The 20,784-nt window shown below is 42.5% G+C and overlaps 1 long non-coding RNA gene across 1 annotated transcript; it reads right to left on the bottom strand.

The window, feature by feature from the left end:
• Nucleotides 1–16,932: 16,932 nt before the first annotated feature.
• Nucleotides 16,933–20,159, bottom strand: LOC310706680. Its single transcript, XR_014526055.1, has 3 exons — nt 20,041–20,159; nt 18,704–19,021; nt 16,933–18,575 (listed from the first exon to the last, which is right to left on the bottom strand). It is a non-coding gene; the product is annotated as an uncharacterized lncRNA (long non-coding RNA).
• Nucleotides 20,160–20,784: the final 625 nt, after the last annotated feature.

The following is a 20,784-nucleotide window of genomic DNA, read 5'->3' as shown; positions in this document are numbered from 1 at the left end:
ATTTTAAAAGGATGCAGGAAGCAACCACACATTGCATTCTGCGCAGTTCTGTTCAAAAAGGGCCACTGTACATGCAATAAAGTTTCTGCCTCCACATTGTACTGCAAGCCCTGAGTTCCAGTCCCAAGTACAGTGGGTGAACCAGCTTGCAGAAAGGTTTATAGATCTGTAGACTGGGGGTATGTACACATTAATTAAGCACAGCAAAGCCATTTCCCACCTCTGACTTTCAAGTTGCACTTGCACCGTAATGTACACATCAGAGAGGCAGCGAGGATGTCTTCACTTGACAAACATGTTTACTCACCTCTGTGTTGTTGTTGTTTAGTTGTTTAGTCATGTCCGACTGTTCGTGACCCCATGGACCAGAGCATGCCAGGCACTTCTGTCTTCCACTGCCTCCCGCAGTTTGGTCAAACTCATGCTGGTAGCTTCGAGAACACTATCCAACAATCTCGTCCTCTGTCGTCCCCTTCTCCTTGTGCCCTCCATCTTTCCCAACATCAGGGTCTTTTCCAGGGAGTCTTCTCTTCTCATGAGGTGGCCAAAGTATTGGAGCCTCAGCTTCAGGATCTGTCCTTCCAGTGCGCACTCAGGGGTCATTTCCTTAAGAATGGAGAGGTTTGATCTTCTTGCAGTCCATGGGACTCTCTAGAGTCTCCTCCAGCACCATAATTCAAATTATCAATTCTTCGGCGATCAGCCTTCTTTATAGTCCAGCTTTCACTTCCATACAGCACTACTGGGAAAACCATAGCTTTTACTATACGGACCTTTGTTGGCAACTCACCTCTGTACCACCCTGCAAAGCTCCTATTTGTGAAGCTATCATCTGTGCATGTGCAGTGGCTATCTCATAGGTACATGCATGGTTTAAATATGAAGCAAATGCGGGATGATGATGATGATGATGATGATGATGATGATATTTTTATTGTTTATACCCCACCTATCTGGCTGGGTTTCCCCAGCTACTCTGGGAGGCTTACAGCACATATAAAGCATAGTAAAATAACAAACATTAAAACTTCCTGATACAGGGCTGCCTTCAGATGTCTTCTAAACTTTATGTAGTTCTTTATCTCCTTAACATCTGAAGGGAGGGCGTTCCACAGAAAGGGCACCACTACTGACAAGGCCTTCTGCCTGGTTCCCCATAACTTCACTTCCCACAATGAGGGAAGCAACAGAAGACCCTCAGAGGAGGACCTCAGTGTCTGGACTGAGCTAAGTTAAGTTTTCTAGTCAGATTTTGCTGGTCTGAGAAAAGACAAATCAAACAGCAACATTTCCCACAGTGCTTTGGTGTACCCATGGCACCGTGGACGATTTAAAGTGATGGTTTCATAAACCACCTACTGCTTCCGTCAAGTAAGTCTGAAGTTGGGGTGTGTGAGATTGAAAGTGGCACCTCAGGCAGCATTTTGTGAGACCCCCCCCCCCAACCCTGGAGCTAGTCCTGAGCAGTATTCTTGAAATACTGGGAAAGTTGCCATCTTTAGATTTTGCACTACTTAGCCAAAGAGGAGTGTTTTAGTGAAGCAGATGTTCTTGACACTACAGCAGAGCATTACTTTGACCAGGAACCCGCTCTATGGCATGTTGTATAACACATATACCATTAAGATCCTTATTTCCTAACGGTATTTGATTTGGCCATCTGTATTAGCCACTGAAAAAATAGCAATCTTGGGTTTGATAGATGAGCTCCTTTGGTTAAATGACAGTCTGGTGTTGCTGATACGAATATAAATGAATGGAACAAGGAGACAGAGTCCCAGTGTGCCAAGCTGCAGTGCATATTTGCCTTATTTTATGCCATTTCTGCTTGAGATTACTGAAAATACATTTCAGTCACCATCCGCAGCCATTAATTTTAAGGAACGTATCACTTTGGACGGAAGGCTGAATTGAATGGGCATTAGCATCACTGGTAGTTATTGTTAAAATGCTGGCAAAGTTGGGGATGGATGGCTGTTCTGGTGGAGAAGGGCATTAAAGACCACACACAGCTGAACCTCTGACAGTGGCAGAACATGGAGAAGGGCCTCTCTCAGTGATATCCTTGGGTGGGCAAGTGCAGTTGGCTGAAAGTTGTCCTTTAAATATGCTATGATTTTTGCTGCACTATCCTTTTTGCAGGAAGCCTCCGTCTGAGGTTGTAGGTTTAAATCCTCCAGTCCTAACGTGAAGCCTGCAACATTAATAATTTTAATTCATGGTGAATGAGCCTACCATCAGTTATTGCTGTTGTGGATAAATGAAGCCTCCAGGTACAGACTGTCAGATGCAGAAGACAAAGAACAGGAGAAGGCCATCTCTTTTGTGCCCGGCTTCTGATCTTCTATAAGCATCCGGGAGGTTGCTTCTTTGAAAGAAGCATGCTTGATCAGATCAAGCAAGGCAATTTTTCTGTCCTTAATAATTAAATAAATCAGATCAAAAAATGATACTCCTCTGGTGTGCTGGAGTGAGGATGGGGGAAGGAGAATGAGGAATCTTGGAGTCTGATAACCACCATGGACTCATGCAGCAATGGCTCAGGTGATGATATGCCTATTAAAGACAGTGGTGCCCACAAATTGGCCTCTTCAGTTCAGTATGGTTTATCACAACACCTTTAGTATTAGGTTATTTTGAAGTGTCCTATTGCCAAAGCAGACAGTGGATATCCTTGTCTCTTTCCACAGATTAGTTCAGGCTTCCTCAAACTCAGCCCTCCAGATGTTTTTGGCCTACAACACCCATGATCCCTAGCTAGCAGGACCAGTGGTCAGGGATGATGGGAACTGTAGTCTCAAAACATCTGGAGGGCTGAGTTTGAGGAAGCCTGGCTCAGTTGATCGGTTAGTTCATCATTTAGTTTAGGGAGAGAGAAACCAGATTGTGTTGGCCTCCAATTCCCATCAACCCCAGCCAGCATGGTCAAATGTGAGGGACAATGGGAGCTGTAGTCCAACAACCACTGGAGGGCCACAGATTCCCCATCCCTCATTTACTTGAGTAGTAATTCAACAGGGATATCATCCACTAATTCATTTGCTACATTTTAAGATAAAACACCAGTTAAATCACTACTTTACTCAACATGAAAACCACCAGTTAGCTAATTAAAAGCAATACCCAAAATAGCAACACATTCAGAGGTCTCTTGTTATCCTCTTTATCTGTTTTCTATTATGGTGCACATTCCAAGCCACCGGATATAGATGAGCCATAAATTATTCGTCTCAGATGTAACCGGAACAGATGAGGCTCCCTAGTGGTGCCATTTTGGTGGCACCCCTCTGCACCTCCCTGAAGGTGCCCCCTCTTAAAATGTTTAACTGAATAGTTCGACATAAAGCCTTTTCCATTTGTGATCAGGAATGGCACACGCACTTTTCTTCGTACTAAAAGGCAGTACCTATCTTCCTCCTTCAGAGGAAGGCGGAAAACTCTTACCCCCTGCTAGGTTTGCCCCACACTATGATCTAAAGATTCTACTTCATTATGCTTTTCTTAATAGAATAAAGAGATATCTCTAGATACCTTTTATTGAAAGCCCAAAGCTCAAATCCACAGAATCACACCTCACTGCAGGAACTTCTTAATCATCAGAAATAAATGCAGCAGGTAGTAGAATGCTAACTGTAAAAAAACCAAAAACCAGTTAATTGATTTTGTTCAAACCAGCCTTGAGCCGTATGCTTAAAAAGCTCTTGAAAGAAACACTAACTGCAAATTCTTTGTTGTTCTGAAATTTGTAATATTGCTAACAAATGAAATCACCTATATTTCTATAATCTCTCCTTCCACCAAAGGCATCTTTACATGGTAGGTATCTAAGGAACAGATAGCTACTGCTTGCCAGGATGATACTCTCTAATTATGATCTCCTTTATGACAATGAATCTTCTCAAAGCTACCAGCAGAACATGGCTGTGAGTTGTAACTAATACCCGCTGAAACATACTGGAACACTGAACAGCAGTAGCAAAGAATCCTGGATAGAATGAGGCACAAATGGCCTCTCAACATTATCTACTCTGTTTGTGGGCAGAAAAATGGCGTGGAAGGGAGACATTTCAACAATTTTTCCAGAGGGAGGAGAAATTCTCTAAGAATTTCTCAGGGGTGGGGCTGATCACTGAGGAGTGGCAAGAACACAGCTTCCCCTTGCCATCGCTCCCTTAAAAGTTTTGTTTTGTTTTGCTGCTTCTGCAAAAGGCCCCTGAGGTTATGCTGGCAGCCCAGCCACCATTTTGTATCCCCAACAAAACCCTGAACCTAATGTCATTCTAAGGCTGTGTGTGTGTGTGTGTGTGTGTGTGTGTGAAATGGCAGCTGCCCCAGAAGAAATAGTGGTGCATATTCAGAGAAAGTTCTGGAAGTGGATTTTTCTTTCAGACTGGTGGTGGTGAGAAAAAAAACAACACTTGGGAAGGCATATTTCTGTGGAATTTCCACTCTGCTCTAACTCAGACAACAATAGGACATAAAAAAGCTGGTAAGAATACCTACAGTGACTTGGGACCCCCAGCAGTGGGGGACTTTGGGCTTTCAAATTTCAGCGGCACCCAGTGTGAAGCCAAAATCTGGTGCTCCCTCCCACCTCTGGCCTTCTGTTCTAAGTCAGTGTTGTGGCACCCCTCCAGCAGCACCCTCTTGCCTTGGCACCCAGGGTGGGCAAACCGGCCACGCTCCCCTAAATGCGCCTCTGCCCACAGAATGGCTTTACAATGTAGTCCACAATCATGGAGGTGTGTTGAGAAGGGGCCAGTGTTGCAAAGCCAGCACTTGGAGCCAGAGAACTTGGCAGACCAGGTAAGATGACTTCACACCATTACCACCTACCATCATTGCTTCTTTGTTGCTCCTTCAGGAAGAGACAGGGGAGCCAGCTGTGAGATGTTGATTCTGGTGAGGAGACCCGCTTCCCAAACTGGAAGCTGCATTTTTAAAAAGCAGGCTGCTATAATCCACCGAAATGCAGCTGTACTAGCAGCAAATGTTGGGACAGAATCCCTCTGTACACACCTCTCTGCAAAGGCAAGGTGCACTGTTAAGTCATTTTTAAGAGAGTTTGTGTACTGGTCCAGTAAACGCTTCCGCTGCGCCACCAGCAACAGCTCTCTTTGCAGAGCATTAATTAAGTCCAGTGCAGAGATTCTTGTTGCAGTACAGGCTTCAGAGTCTCAGCAGCAAAGAAATAACGACACAGGGAAGCCTGTCTTTCCAAAGACAGGTTTATTGCAGAAAGATAACAGAAATACCTCCGGAGCTTTCAGACATTTTTGCTTCACGCCCCCACAGGCAGAGAAAACAAACACTCTTTATATACTGAGCAACTTAACAACTTAACGAGCTTGACTACTTAAAGTCACATCACATTGCTAACTTGCCAGCGTCTAGGTTTCACACCCTAACACCCCCTCTCGCTGGCAATACAAAAAACAAAATTACTTCAGACCCATTTCTTCACAAAAGTTTTCATGCCGCTGAAACCCAAGCGGTTTTGTAAAACCATCAGCTTGATTTTCATGACTGGGACAGTAATTTAATTTAACAATTCCTGCTTTTACCGTTTGACAAACATTTTGAAAGCGGATATCCAAATGTTTTGTACGACCTTTAAACTGCCCATTTTGTGCTAACTTAAGACACGGTTGATTATCACCCCATACAGTGATTGGAGTGATGGCCTTTTCATACATCTCTTGTGCCAAGCATTTGTAAAATTCTAGATCTCTACATAACTCAGATAAGGCACAGAACTCAGCTTCTGTTGACGACAAAGCAATCAGGTTCTGTTTCTTGGATCTCCACCCAATCAGAGAGTTACCAAATTTTATTACACAGCCAGACACTGATTTTCTATCCTTTAAATTTGCCCAATCACTATCTGCCCAACAAGTAATCTGTGCTTGTCCTTCTGAAGATAATTCAAGGCAAAAATCTTTGGTGTATTGTAAATATCTTAACACTCTTTGAATTCCTTTCCATGCATTTACACTAGGTTTCGAAGCTTCTCTGCTGAGTAAGTTAACAGCGTAAGCAATATCTGGTCTACTCCATTGCGAGAGATGAAGTAGGCTTCCCAGTGCTGACTGAAAGATTTCAGCACGCTTGAATTCAGCACTATCCTTGAACTCGTTGTCTTTTACAAAACCCATTTCCATTGGTGTTTTAACACCTGCACACTCTGTCATGTTAAACTTTTTCAACATTTGCAATATCTTGCCTTTTTGATTCAGTAGAAAACTGCCATTTTTGGTCCTATCTATCTGAACACCAAGATAGACCTTCACATCACCAAGATTCTTAACTTTGAAGTGTTTATTTAACTCTTTGGCTAGTTTTTTTACTTGTTCTTGTGTCTTTGAAGTATAAATCAGGTCATCTACATAAACAAGCAAAGATTCTTGAGCATCTCCTGAACTTCTGAAATATAAGCAATTGTCAGCCTTGCTCCTGCTAAAACCAATGCCTACCAAAACGTCATTCAAACACTCATTCCAATTATGAGCAGATTGCTTGAGTCCATAAATAGATTTATGTAGTTTCCATACCTGATTTGATTTACCAACTTTCAATCCTGGCGGTAGCTCCATATAGAGCTCTTCAGCCAAGTCTGAATGAAGATAAGCTGTAGAGACATCAAATTGATTCACTTTGAACCCTTTCTGAGCAGCAACTGCTAATAGTGCCCGTAGGGTTTCACTCCTTGAAGTGGGTGCATAGACTTCGGAATAATGTAACCCCTTTCTTTGCGTAAAACCTCGAGCTACAAGCCTTGCTTTGTACTCTGGTTTCCCCATCGCTGTTGTCTTTATCCTGTACACCCACCTACAACTTACTGCCTTGGCACCTTCTGGCAGTTTGGTGATGGAAAACACACCCAGTTCTTTCATAGAATTCAACTCCTTTTGCATGGCCTCACGCCATCTACTGGCCTCCTCCTGGGGTAATTGCTCAACCTCCTCAAAACTTTCAGGTTCGCAATTTGCCAAACCAGCCCAAACACTAATAGCTTGGTACCTTTCAGGAGGTTTACCTTTGTTGGTACGCTTAGAACGCCTTAACAGTTCCTGCGATGTTCCTTCAGTTTCCCCCTCTGACCCAGAATCACTAGTCGTCACCTGTTTGTCACTAGTAGTTGAAGAACTTTCTGATTCTGACTTTACACGTCTCTCTTGCTGTACAGGTGAACTTTTAGAGCTAGAAGATTCTGACTTTACAGACTTGGGTGAACTAGGCGATTTCTCACCCTTGTCCTCAGACTCAAATTCCTCAGTCTGTTCTGGAACTAATACCTGCCCTGGGGCCTGAGTTTCATTGTTACTGTTCACCACATCAAATAGTATGTCAGGATTTCCATGAATCTTATTCCAACCATCCTGTTCACAAAATTCCGCACTTCTGCTGATTGTGATTTTCGTTTGATTGCCTTCTACATTCACAAATCTCCAACCTTTTGTGTTTGCTTGATAACCACAGAAAAACATTTCTTTAGACCTAGGATCGCCTTTCCTACGTTGTGCCCTAGGCACCAGCACATAAGCACGACATCCAAAAACTCTTAGATGATCAATTTTTGGTTTTTTTCCAAATAGCATGAAGTAAGGAGTGTTGCCTACTGTGCTATTGTACACTCTATTAAAAGTATAATTCGCATACAGTGCAGCCTCAGCCCAAAAACGCTGTGGAAGTCCAGAATCAAACAGCAAAGCAGCAATGGCTTCCTGTAATGTTCGAAATTTTCTTTCGGCAACTGCATTCTCCTGTGGTGAATAGGGATTGGTAAGTCTATGAACTATACCTTTCCTTTTTAACCACGTCTCCAGCGTGTGGTTCACATATTCCCCACCACGATCTGATTGTATTTTACGTACCCTGGTGTCAAATTTACATTCAACTTCTTCAATCCAATCCATCAGGATGGAAGCTGCTTGTGATTTTTCTTTCAGAAAGAAAACCCAACTAGCCCTTGAAAAATCATCCACCAAAATTTGCATAAATCTCGCACCTCCAAGCGATTTGACTGGCATAGGGCCACACACGTCTGTGTGCACAAGTTCAAAGGGTTTCTTGCTTACTCTATCAGATCTAGGATAGTTACATGTCTTAACCTTAGCATGTTTACAAGCACAACAATCCAGAAAATTTGGACAGGGTTTAATGTTACACTCCTCAGCTAAATCTGGCATCTTGCTTACATACTTAAAGCATATATGAGCTAACCTTCTGTGTAGTAGATGTGCACAACCTGTATGAGGAGCCTTATTTACACACTTAGCTTGCGCTTCACCTGTTGAACATCTACCTGCTGCTAACTGCTCTTCATCCAAAACAAAAAGCCCATCCTCACAGGGAATTTTAACTCGCTCCTTCCCCTGTTTCGAAATGGTGCACACATCATTTTCAAACTCAACCTTAAAACCACTTTTTACCAGGCATGACACACTCAAAAGTCCATTCTTCATTCCTGGAAGAACAAAAACAGGAAGGTTAGTTTGCAAACAGTTAACATAAATTGTGCCTTTAAGGTTCATTTCTCGTTTACTATTGTCTGCTATAGTCACGGTTTTTGCAACTGGCAATGTCTTGCAGTTCATCAAGTGGCCCCTAGATGTCGCTGGAACTAAACTGTGACTTGCTCCACTGTCAATTATCCACTTCAAGGTTTGTTGGCTTCTTTTAGGACTCTGTTGTGCTGCCATTGCAGATAGTCCCTTATCAGCACCTGCTCCCCCTCTGGATCGTTGATTCTTGTAGTTCTCATGTCGTCTTCCCCTGTAACTCCGGAAACTGGCCTTGGACTGTTGAAATTCCTGTTGCTTTTCTGGACACTTTGCTATCAAATGAAACCTGCTGCCACATCGAAAACATGACTTGCTGGCCATAGCAGACACTTGTGAGGCTTCCTTACAGCTCTGCCTGCTAGTTTCCCCACGCTGGGAATTATCTGAACATCCAACCCTTGGGGTATTTGAATTATCAATACGTTTTCGATGATGTTGATATTCTTGCTCACACAATCTACCAGTCACATAATTCATATTCAGCTGGTCCTCTGGCAAAACTTGTAAAGTTAGTACTAAGTTTTCAAACCCTGCATGCAGGCTGCTAAGCAGAGTATAAACTTTAATATTTTCAGGAAAATTCACACCTAAAGATGACAGTCGGTTGAAATACTCAGTCATCTGTGACGTGTGTTCAACCACACCATCCCCTGGCTTCAGTTTCAACTCATACAAAGCACGTATAATGTTCACCTTCTCTCCGGGCGTGGATCTATGGTGAATTCGCCTAAGAGCTTCCCAAATTTCAAATGCAGACCTTAAATTTTCCACATGAGGTAATTGGGAATAGTCTATCGATACCATCAACATGCATCTAGCTTTAGTGTCCATTTTATCATGTTCCCTGTTCTGAGCATGTGCAGCAGCCTGTTGCTCTGCTGTGGCATCTGCTGCAACAGCCACAAACGGCTTTCGCCTCTGGACATAGTCAGCCCACACTTCTTTGGCTTCCAACCAGACTTGAGCCCTCTTAGACCACTGCACGTAATTAGCAGAGTTCAACTTTGTAAAGGGAACCTGGAAATTTTCCACTGCCATTCTTGGGGTGTGCTGCTACTCCCTCTGTGTGCCCTTGCTTCTCTTTCCCCTTGGGATTTGTTTTACTCACTTTTCAGACGCCTCCAGCCTCCTCTGAAGCCTTTAAGAGCTGGATTTACGACCAAGCCGGTCTTCTCTCATCCGAAAGCTGCTTTCACTTTCTCTGCACACAATACAGCTGTAGAAACGTGGACGGATCCATAACCTAAGAGAGTTTGTGTACTGGTCCAGTAAACGCTTCCGCTGCGCCACCAGCAACAGCTCTCTTTGCAGAGCATTAATTAAGTCCAGTGCAGAGATTCTTGTTGCAGTACAGGCTTCAGAGTCTCAGCAGCAAAGAAATAACGACACAGGGAAGCCTGTCTTTCCAAAGACAGGTTTATTGCAGAAAGATAACAGAAATACCTCCGGAGCTTTCAGACATTTTTGCTTCACGCCCCCACAGGCAGAGAAAACAAACACTCTTTATATACTGAGCAACTTAACAACTTAACGAGCTTGACTACTTAAAGTCACATCACATTGCTAACTTGCCAGCGTCTAGGTTTCACACCCTAACAATTTTGGTAGCTGAGGCAGAAAAGCCATTTCTTCTCCTCTCTGGCAGGAAAACAGAACAATAAATTAAATAACTAGAAAATTGCTGCCCTTCCGTGACACCCCAAATCAGCTATCTTTGGTGGCTGCCTCACTCTGGCTGATAGTCGGCTAGCCTTGCCTAAAGTCTATCCCATTTTTTAAAAAAAAACTTTTATTTGGAATTTGTGATTGATGTGTATTTAGCATGGATTGTAACACCTCACTGCAACCTTACATCGGTACTATGCTATAACCAGGGCTCTTTTTTTCTAGCCAGAGTGCACTGGCTGTTCCTCCTCCTCCTCCTCCTCCTCCTCCTTCTCCTCCTCCTCCTCCTCCTCCTCACCTGTTATTTTCAGAAGGTAGCATTATAATTCTTTGGTTTTCCAAAAGCAGTTTCTGTGCTTCTTCATCAAATGTAGACTTACCAAGCTAAATGTTGTCCAGTCACATAAATAAAAGCAGATTTGAATTCTTTGCACCAAGAAATATATTTTTAAGACCCCTCACTGAAGAAATTTGCAAAAATTAAGTTTCACTCATAAAATTATAAAGCCCTAATGAGGCATACTTAATTCCTCCCTCTCAAAGCCTTCTCCCTTTCAATTTCTGTATGGTGAATAAACAACAGTATGTGTCCCATAGTCTGTGTTTGCTGCCACCAGTGTAGTTCTATTCTCAAACATCTGTTTCCTGGATAGTTACTGCAAATATAGATTCCATTAGTGTATTGTGAAGTCAGGACGCTAGGGCTGTCTACATAAGGAATGAATACACAGTTTGTTCTACATACAACCACATAGTAGGTGAACAACAGCTACACAATTCTTCTCTTTGAACTACTGAAAACCTGGGATGCATTTTTCTGAACTTCAGATGTGCAGAAAACAAAGAAAAGCTCTCCCAAAGATGTCATTCTAGCATGAAACATAAATCAAATCTTGCCCTTATTTATTTAGGCCTGTTTGCTGAGTTAGAATTTAATAGCTTTTGAGTGACAGAGAGCATTACTGTCTACCACTCGTGAAATCTATCCGATCAAGATTCGTGAGCAGACAGTTTTTATTTATAACCTGTTGCTTCTGCATCACTTATTTTTAAGCTTTGAGGATTCCGATATGCTTTGGAAATACTTTTAGCAATGCATGCACACCACTCCTAATTCAGCTAGGACAACACTGAAATAAATGTTGTGGAACTTGGTGCAGACCGCTTTCCTCTGTCATGAAATATTCCCTGGTGTGATCATGACCTTCAGTATGAATTGCAAATCATGTGGAGGACCAATTCATGTGATTTGGTATTTACCAGAAAGTATATATGTCTTCTGCATTGTGGAGGCCCCACTCTCCTCCTCCAGCACACCATTTCAACTGACTGCAGAAACCAGGCAGTCTTCAGAAAAATGAGGCTATTGTAAGGCTCACCCAAATGACTGCTTTCTTGATGACACTCACTAAAGGCTAATGAGATCTGAGAGACCAGCCAATTGTTCATCATTAACCTGAGCCAGTTATTCATTTCTATTAGGTCTGCACACTTTCATTTGTTTAATCTGTAGATTAATCAACCAAAGGTTTAGTTGATTACTTGGTGGAGCTGAGGTACAAGGGCAAAACTTCTTTATTTTTTAGCCTTTGGAGGTTCTGCTGTGTTTATTTAATAAGGAAGGGGAAAGAAAATATTAAAGAGAGCCTTTCCTTCTAATAATGAGCATAGCTTCTATTTACTGGGGCTAGTTTCCCCTAGCCACTGACCTAGGAGTAAGCCCTGATGAACTTAATGGCAGTACTGAGTAGACACTCGTAGATCACACAGCAAATTGTAAGTTCACCCAAACTAGTTTCATTAACTCAAAAAGAGACCTATAGAAATTGTAACGTGCACATTTATGTAATTGATTAAAAGAAGAATGATCAACTAAGATTCTTAAATCAGTGGACAGACTCAGTAACTATTTCAGTTTGTCTGGGGATATCAGCACAAGGATGCTTGAAAGACATGTTTTCCTCTCATCTGCTGGTAATGTGTCCTGACATAATAACAGCATGTAGGCTCCTGGGCCATAGTGTAGTATATTTGTGCTCAAAGAAAACATGCCAAAACCGAGTGAAGGTCTTGTGGCATCCCTGCAACCAGTGACCTTGGAGCTCAGCTACAAAGATTCAAACCCCCATCTGAAACTTTCCTTCCTCCATTGCTTTTCCCAACATACATTTAAAATAATAACCTATACACAAGTAGACCAGGTGATGTAGTGATGGACTACTGGATTACTGATATACTGATGGTTACATTTTCTTTCTTCTTTTGGTGCATGTGAGTTGAATTTTTTAAATAAAACCCTATATTTAATAGACACTATTTTTAAGCAAAAGGAGCTCAATGACAAGCAAATAATTTGCAATGTAAGATTTAGTATTCAGAGGCATAATTGGGGAATATATTATATTGTCAACATTTAGCTATGATAATCAACTTTAATCATCCCAGTGTCGAAAAACCTCGAGCTTTTACATTCATTTGAAAATAATTTATTCTAATATATTTTGTATTCATGCAGATAAGCTAGTACAAAAGTTCTTAAAAAAAAAAGTAACCTGAAAAAGAAGTAGATCTAAACCCAGTTAGGAACATGGTATGTTCGGAGGCAGTCCTGAGATGTTGGGGCCTGTGTTGAAGGAGAAGGCACAAGATAATTCTAAGTATGTGTCAGAACAATAGCCACGTTCAACCATCTATCTGAAAATACAATGTTTAAAAGTGGGGCAAGGGCACATTACCAGCACACAAGGAAGACAAAAAATGTGGATAAATAGGTTATATTTATTAAATATGACAACTTGAGGATCTACAAGACCAATTAAGTAATCAGATTCAACCAAGTGTGGGGCGGAACAATCTTAAATAGCCTGTCACCACCTCTCCCCATTGGGCAAAATCGCCCATCAAACCATAATGTTTTCCCCATGGGAGATACCACTTCTCCTCTTCTTCCAGGGAAGGAGGGGTGTGGCAAATTTGTTCCCTCCAAAAATGGTGAGAACGGCATACGCATGGCTTGGCGCCAACACATCTATCCCTTTGTGGGTCATTGCTGATATTCTCATGAACATCAGTAGGACTCTCCACTTGATCAGGGAAGACCCTGCTTTATCAGCTCACTAATCTCCTAGAGGGCTCTACTCATGTTCAAGTGAATGTAAGTGAAAACCTCTTGCAGACATTTCCTGCTCAACAAAGGTTGGGATAGAGGAGGAGTCCATTTAAAAGGAGGAGGAGTCCATTTTAAATTGATTTACGCACGGAATCTGGTGCTCCTGAACCAATTGAGCTTTGCCTGCATTAGTCTGTCTCTTGCATCTAGCAGCTGCTTGTGTCCAAGCCGTTTGTGCATTGTCTGAAATGCAAAATTGTATGAAAAAATACGTGTGTGTGTGTGACATATACAGTAAATGGGTCAAGCTGCATGTGCTACTATATCTCTGCAGCATACAGTGGTACCTTGTTTCTCAAACTTAATCCGTTCTGGAAGTCCGTTCCAAATCCAAAGCATTCCAAAACCAAGGCGCGCTTTCCCATAGAAAGTAATGTAAAATGGATTAATCCATTCCGGACTTCTAAAAACAACCCCTAAAACAACAATTAAACGTGAATTTTACTATCTAACGAGACCACTGATCCATAAAATGAAAGCAATAAACAATGTACTGCAGTCACACAATCAATCAATCAGTAGCTGAACTGGGTTCCACACAGTCACAAAAACAAACTAACCGAAAAAGCTGCAAAAACAAAAACACAAAATAAATAGCAAAAATAGGCGTCCCTCAGTGTAACACTCAAAACGGAAGCATGGCACTCAAATTGGAAGTGTAACACTCAAAACAGAGCACGTTCAGCTTCCAAAAAAGTTCGCAAACCAGAACACTTGATTCTGGGTTTGCCGTGTTTGTGTTCCAAGTTGTTTGAGTACCAAGGCCTTTGAGAACCAAGGTACCCCTGTACTTTTATAATAATCGATACAAAAGCATCTTATATGGTTATATGTATTATGGTATCTGTTTACGTGTTACATTAGAGTGTGCATGTATCTACTATGCACATTATGCCATATGTGTGGTATTGCATATAATGTATGAGAATTGTTTGCATTTTTAGCAGAAATGATTAAAAAAAATCACTTCTCATCAGGAATTAGAAAAAAAAAATATCTGTGTGGATGATCTCAACATTTAGATTTCAGAAAAATTGGGAAGTCAGAGACCTTGTTTTTAAATATTATGTCTTCAGGCTAGTTCAGAGCACGGGACTCTTAATCTCGGGGTTGTGGGTTCGAGCTCTAAGTTGGATAAAGTTGCACGGTGGCGGCGGGGGGGGGGGGTTGGACTAGATTATTCTCATAGTTCCTTACTCTACAATTCTATGATTGTATGCTTCTTGGTGAATACCTCAGGACAGCCAGTGGTTAAGTTTGTCACATTTTCTTGACATAATAAACAATCACAGAACGGGCTGGAGATTTTCAGGCTAAAACAACTATAGTCAATGCCCCTAAACATTTTGTGAATCTAATGGGAGAATAAACTAATTTTTTAAAAAAAATGTTAGTTTCTTCTCTAGCATGGTGAATCATCAGTTCCGTTGCTACCCCCATGGCAGCCTCATTTCCTGTCACGGTGTTTCCTGAGTCTCAGATGGAAGTGAGCGTTTAATATGTGAAGTAGGAATCTATCACGGTGATTGGTCAGTTTCGTTGTTACCACCTCCAATGGAAACTTCATTTCCTTTCCCAGTGATTTTCTTGAGTCAAAATGAGAGTACCTCTAACTTTTAAAAAGAAAAAGAAGAAAAGCACTGAAGAAGACTAGGTGCAAGAATTACTTTCATAAGAACTGCTCTGGTGGAATGTGTCTGGTAGGATCAAAGGGCGGACCTAGGAAATTTGGCTGGCCTGTAAACCTTCATTTGGACCCAGACCTTCAAGTGAGCAATATCCTCACGAGCCTATTGCTCTTCAATGCTATTATCTAGTCAGCCTGAATTCTGCACAATGCTACTTGGAGCTGTCCATGGTTCTGCTTCCTTCCCTGAACACTTGCCTTGCCTTCCTGGTCTTCCATGCATAATGACCGAGTCTGACCGAGGCATCTGTCTCACAGCCATAAAGACCATAACTCACAGGTAGATCACATGCAGAAGATTCCATGTTCAGTCCTAAGCATCACCATTATCTGTATCAGTTGGAATCTATCTTCCTTGGCTAGTGCAGTGACTCAAGATCAGCCTGCAACCTCAGCATAACCTAACATTGATATGATTGCCATTTTGCCCCATCCTAGGCACTTAGTTACTGGTGTCACTGTTCTCCGAGCATGTTCCCACATCTATGGGCATCTCATTTGATTTTGCCATATATGGCTACAGTGAACTTGAAATGTGAGAAATGGAAATAGATTGTACACGGGGCGATGCAGAGTTCTACCTCAGATGTTTGATCTAGGATGGACCATTCACTCATGTAGGCTGTCACAGGATGTTGCAGTTGTCAGCTGATAAATGTGCAGTGTGGAGCAGCCCTCAGGATTGGGCTGTTCACTCCCAGTATAAGTGTTCTACCAGGCAGATCGCAAACAGAAAAAAAGGTGTTGCTGGTGAGCTTTTTAAATAAAACAGATGGAAACCACTAAATTACTTTAATCAGGCGATTGATTGGCTTCTTTTGTTCTGTGTCATGGTTACCAAACCAGGAGGTTTGAAAAAAAATTTTTTTTTCTAATGCATATTTTAATATTCTCAAATGGAACCTTTGCTACTCCATCATGGTAGAAGCGCAATAATGATCAAGACACATGGCATTATTAGCAGAATTAATGACCACCTGAGGTTAATGGCCCAAAGCAAAAGCCTCCAGCCATCAACTGTCTCAGCTGTCCATTAATCCCTGGGAAACGGTCTGTGCATTCATCAGTATTGCTCAATTGAAAGGTGAAGTTTCTCTGTTTGATTTGCCTTTTCATAAAATAAAAGCACTCTAGTTTTGTCATGTAATCACTTCTACATTGATTACCCGGGGGGGGGGGAGAAGGTCGTCAAAATTAAATTTGCCTATTTAATCACTGAATCCACATTAAATATTTGTTATAAATATTGCCTTCCAGTGCCTAGTGCATTATAATAGGTACACCAATGAATGTGTGGACATTGATTAAAACATCGAAGTTATACAACTATAAGTTGCCTGTTGTCTCCCTCTCCTAAATCTCACGTGCTTGATTTTGGACTTTACAGAATATATTTAGAAATTCAGTCCATCTTTAATGTATTGGTGATATTGGACAGTTAAAACTGAGGAGAAAAATATACTGATTCTTTTTTTCTTTTTTTACATGACCTAATATGAATTCACTTGAAATGTTGGTACATGAAAAAAGCAATACCTGATGACTGACCAAATTACTAGCAAATATAGGTTGCATTCTGCAGTCACAAATATGCTTCCGGCTGCTGCTGACATTTTGGAAGGTGGTGTCAGGGTGAGGAGAAATTCCCACTTTCTTTTTTCTAGTAGTGTGGGTTAGGAAATGCCAGCTTTCCACCTCTTATGGGAGTTATAAACATTGTTTATTACGCCCACCATCAGCAAAGCCCAGTGCGTAGGCAGGCAGGCAGATGCTACAATTGTTCATACAGAGAACAAGGTGAGCCAGGGTAATTTTTGCAGCAAGCACACCCTGTTCCTGCACTCCCACAATATTTCTGATCTAGGGGTGAATGGAACCCCCTGATAAAGTCTGATAAGCTTTATCAAAAGTCTTACGCCTTCCCTTGAGAGGCATTTCTCCTTTGCAGAAACTTCCAAATCCAGCTGACTGCTTGTGACATCCTCCAGATGGCTTTGCAGGGCAGGCAAAATGGGGAGGGGTGGTCAGTCTAATTAGGCTTGTGGGCCTTCCCTAATGCTGGTTTAGATGATGCTTAGGAATATTTCCTCTTCAGGAGAAATTCCGATGCTCTGAAGACATTGTGTCTTGGTTGGGCCAGGGGCTTCAGACAAGGCCTCCCATTTCCTTCAAACATCCAGTATGTGAGGGTGCAGAGACCCTCGGGAGAGGGCCACTGGGGCTGTGGTGACCCAGTTATGAATGCCTTTTTTCAGGGAGCCTGGCCTGACACCAACAATATTATCCTTTAGGCACCAGGTGAAAACCTCTCTGTTTGGAAAGCATCTCTATGCTTCTGTTTGCTGTGGTTTATTTTCCGTGTTTTATTAGGGTTGTTGCTGTTGTTTTTAAAAATGGCTGTAATATTAAAAATGTTTTTATTACATTCTGCGTTTCATTAGTTGCTACACTGCGGATCATTTTGCATTGTTCCTTTTAATGGGTGCACGTATTTAAAGGGATGATATGATATGTTGTTATGTTTTGTTCTAGAATTGTACGCTGCCTTGTGAGGGCTGTTTTGCAGCTGACAAAAGCTTTCTATTAAATAAATAATTCCACAAATAAACTATTACTGGGAACCAGACTAGAAACAATTCTGGACGTAGGGTGGCATATAAATATTTTAAATAAAGGACTCCTCCGTCTTACCCAACTTTCTGGCATCTATGTTACTTTCAACAGGAGCAGAAATAGAACCAATTTTGGAGTGACAGAGAGAGGTGGGGGGAAACACCCCAGGCAAGTAGTTTTCCCATTCACTAACCCCTTATGAATTCATTGAAGGAAAGGCCCGTATCACACTTTAGAAATTCAATTTGCTCCTTTAGCGACCTTCCCCTTTCCTTTCTCTGATGTTGCCATTGTGCAGTCCATATTGTAAATTTAAGGGTCTCAGGGATGAAGTTGCTGCATTCCAGATGTTGTGGGACTGCAGCCCCTAGTCTGACCATTGGCTGATCGGTGTAAGAGATAAATAAGTAGCAGATTTATCTGAAGCTCTCCAGAAAATGTGTTCTGTGGCCAACCTTTCATGTTTTGCACTGTGCTATACATTATAAAGTGAATGCCTATTTCAGCGCCTTTATATTTAATAGACTTTATTGTAGACATGACAGGCTGCCCCTTCTACCACTTTCTCTGGCTACACTAATGAAATCAAAGCCTTCAGAAATATTAAAACTGAAACACTGAAGGTCTCATATAGTTATGTCACAGAATGTCAGTGCTTTAAATGGGATGTGTATTTCATGTCTCGTACTGCATTCTGCTAGTGAAATATCAGTTAATTATACCTGTGCAGAAAGTAGATCACCCTGCCCCCCACTTCGTAGCTGCCAGATGGTGTTGAGCAGATTTAGTTGCTTCACAGAGCAGCTGAATTTTAACCAGGTAATTCTGATGTTAGAAACAGCAATTGTACCTCAGGTCTGTGTTTGGCATCTCCAGCCTACAGTGCAATAATGAAATGTTTGAGTAACAATTGTTACCTTGCCTTAATACTTGTGTAACCATTGTTCCTTTTATTGGGAATGGTGATAATTTCCATAAGAAAAAAGATCTTCCCCCTTTCCTCACCTGTTTTGCACAATCTTCTATCATTTCATCTGGGACTCTTCCCTTTCCTTCTGAATTGATTTGTTGGCATCACTGAAGAGAAACTGAGAGGTGAAAGTATCTGATAGCAGTTGGAGGTCCTGCAAGTCTTCAGCCAGTATTTTTTTCTCTTTGAAACTGTATGCAGAAATATAATTGTCTTTCCTACCTTTAGAGTGCCACCAGAGTCTTTGTGATGTCAGCAGCCATTCCACCAATCCCCACGCTCATCTCAGTCCTAGTTGCATGACTTGCAACTAACAGATTTCACACTTCAGAAAGGCACAACCTTCCTTGACCCTGTAAAGCCTCTCTTCCTCATGGAGGGGAGGTGCTGTGGGCGGGACACGATCACAGCATCATGCAGGGGGCGTTATGCCCCCCTGCCCCACTCACCTGGCTGGCGCACCACGCCCACAGGTAAGCGCCCAACCAGGCGGCTTGGAGGGGGCATGGTGTGCGGTTTAAGATACCACTGCACCAGCCATTTGGGTGGCGGTTAGGCATTGGAATGTGTTGTTGGTGTGTGGAAGAGCTAGGTGTGGCCATCACCTACCCCTTCAAATTAGGGTATTCCGTTAAAGGAATCTGGCAGTCGTGGATCCTGTCCGATGCCTGCTTGGCGGGAGGCCATGGCACGACCCTCGGTGACATCAGGGGAGAGCTTATAGTTGTATTAGAATCAACAGGCTCCACCTTCTGGTGAATAAACCCCCTTTCGGGCTCACCCCCTCTTCGAGGGGGTGGAGTCAATCTGTCGTGATCCAATGCCTAAGCCAATACCTTCTCACTTGCTATAATCAATAAAGTTGTGGCCTTTTCTTGCCCATTAACCTTATACACTGTGTCTGTGTGTCTTTATTTCACAAAGCGGGGATCGGGTCCTCGAACCACAAGCAAAAGTTCATGGAAGGGGAAATGTTGCCATATGGACGTGAACAGAAGTTGGCACATATTCCCACATTTGGTAGCTTTTCACTAGCATTGATTAAGCTGGTCACTTCATGTGTGTTCATGCTCCTTAGTGAAGCTGGAGCCACAGCATTCCCTCTGTATATGTATTTCTAGGGGTAGACTAAAACAGCTTCCCAACCCTGTTCATCACCCACTTTTGCAGGGACTGCAATATAGACAGGAAATGATCACCTGCCATCAGTAGTGGGTGGTGCTCATTGGGATTGACAGGGCAGAAAACAAGGAGACCAACGGTAGGTGGAGCCAGAGCCAATGACAGACAGAGCCATCTCCCAACTGGATGTGAGGCAGTAGACAAGTAGGGGCAGTACTATTTTTCTAGAAAAAGAGGCGCTTAAACTCACCATGAATGCCTCCTTTGTTCTGGGAGCCAGTGTGGTGTAGTAGTTAAGAGCGGTAGTCTCGTAATCTGGGGAACCGGGTTCGCGTCTCTGCTCCTCCACCTGCAGCTGCTGGGTGACCTTGGGCCAGTCGCACTTCTTTGATGTCTCTCAGCCCCACTCACCTCACAGAGTGTTTGTTGTGGGGAGGAAGGGAAAGAAGAATGTTAGCCGCTTTGAGACTCCTTAGGGTAGTGATAAAGCGTGACATCAAATCCAAACTCCTCTTCTTCTTCTTCCCCTCCTCCTCCTCCTCCTCCTCCTCCTCTTATAATGGCAATGCTGCTCACCTGAGAGATGCCAGAACTGAGTTCCAGTAAGTTCTGGCTGCTGACATCACAGACTCTGGTGGCACTCTAAAGGGACGCACTCTGGGTGGGGGTTGGCTGACGATAGACAGGAGTTGGCGGGGCAATGCCCCCTTTGCCCTATTCGTCTATCCTCCACTGCTTCCAGAAATGTCATGGGTTAAAAACCAGGCCATGACTTACAAGACTTCTTTTCTTTCCAAAGGGCTGTGAAGTTGAGATAACTTTTTTCCCTAACAGAAGCTGTGGGGAACATTTATTTCTTAATGTGCTGCAGGCATAAAGAAATTAGCCAGGGCCTGAGGACTGAAAGGGAACCCAAGAAATATCTTATAACCACTTATCGTTTCACCTTAAAGAGCTCTTTTAGTTGCTCAGTTTCCTGCCCAGACACTATGGC

This window comes from Podarcis liolepis, assembly GCF_965112155.1.
Source record: "Podarcis liolepis genome assembly, chromosome: 5".
In the NCBI taxonomy this organism is placed as follows: Eukaryota; Metazoa; Chordata; class Lepidosauria; order Squamata; family Lacertidae; genus Podarcis; species Podarcis liolepis.
This window is presented reverse-complemented; position numbering and strand designations above follow the sequence as displayed.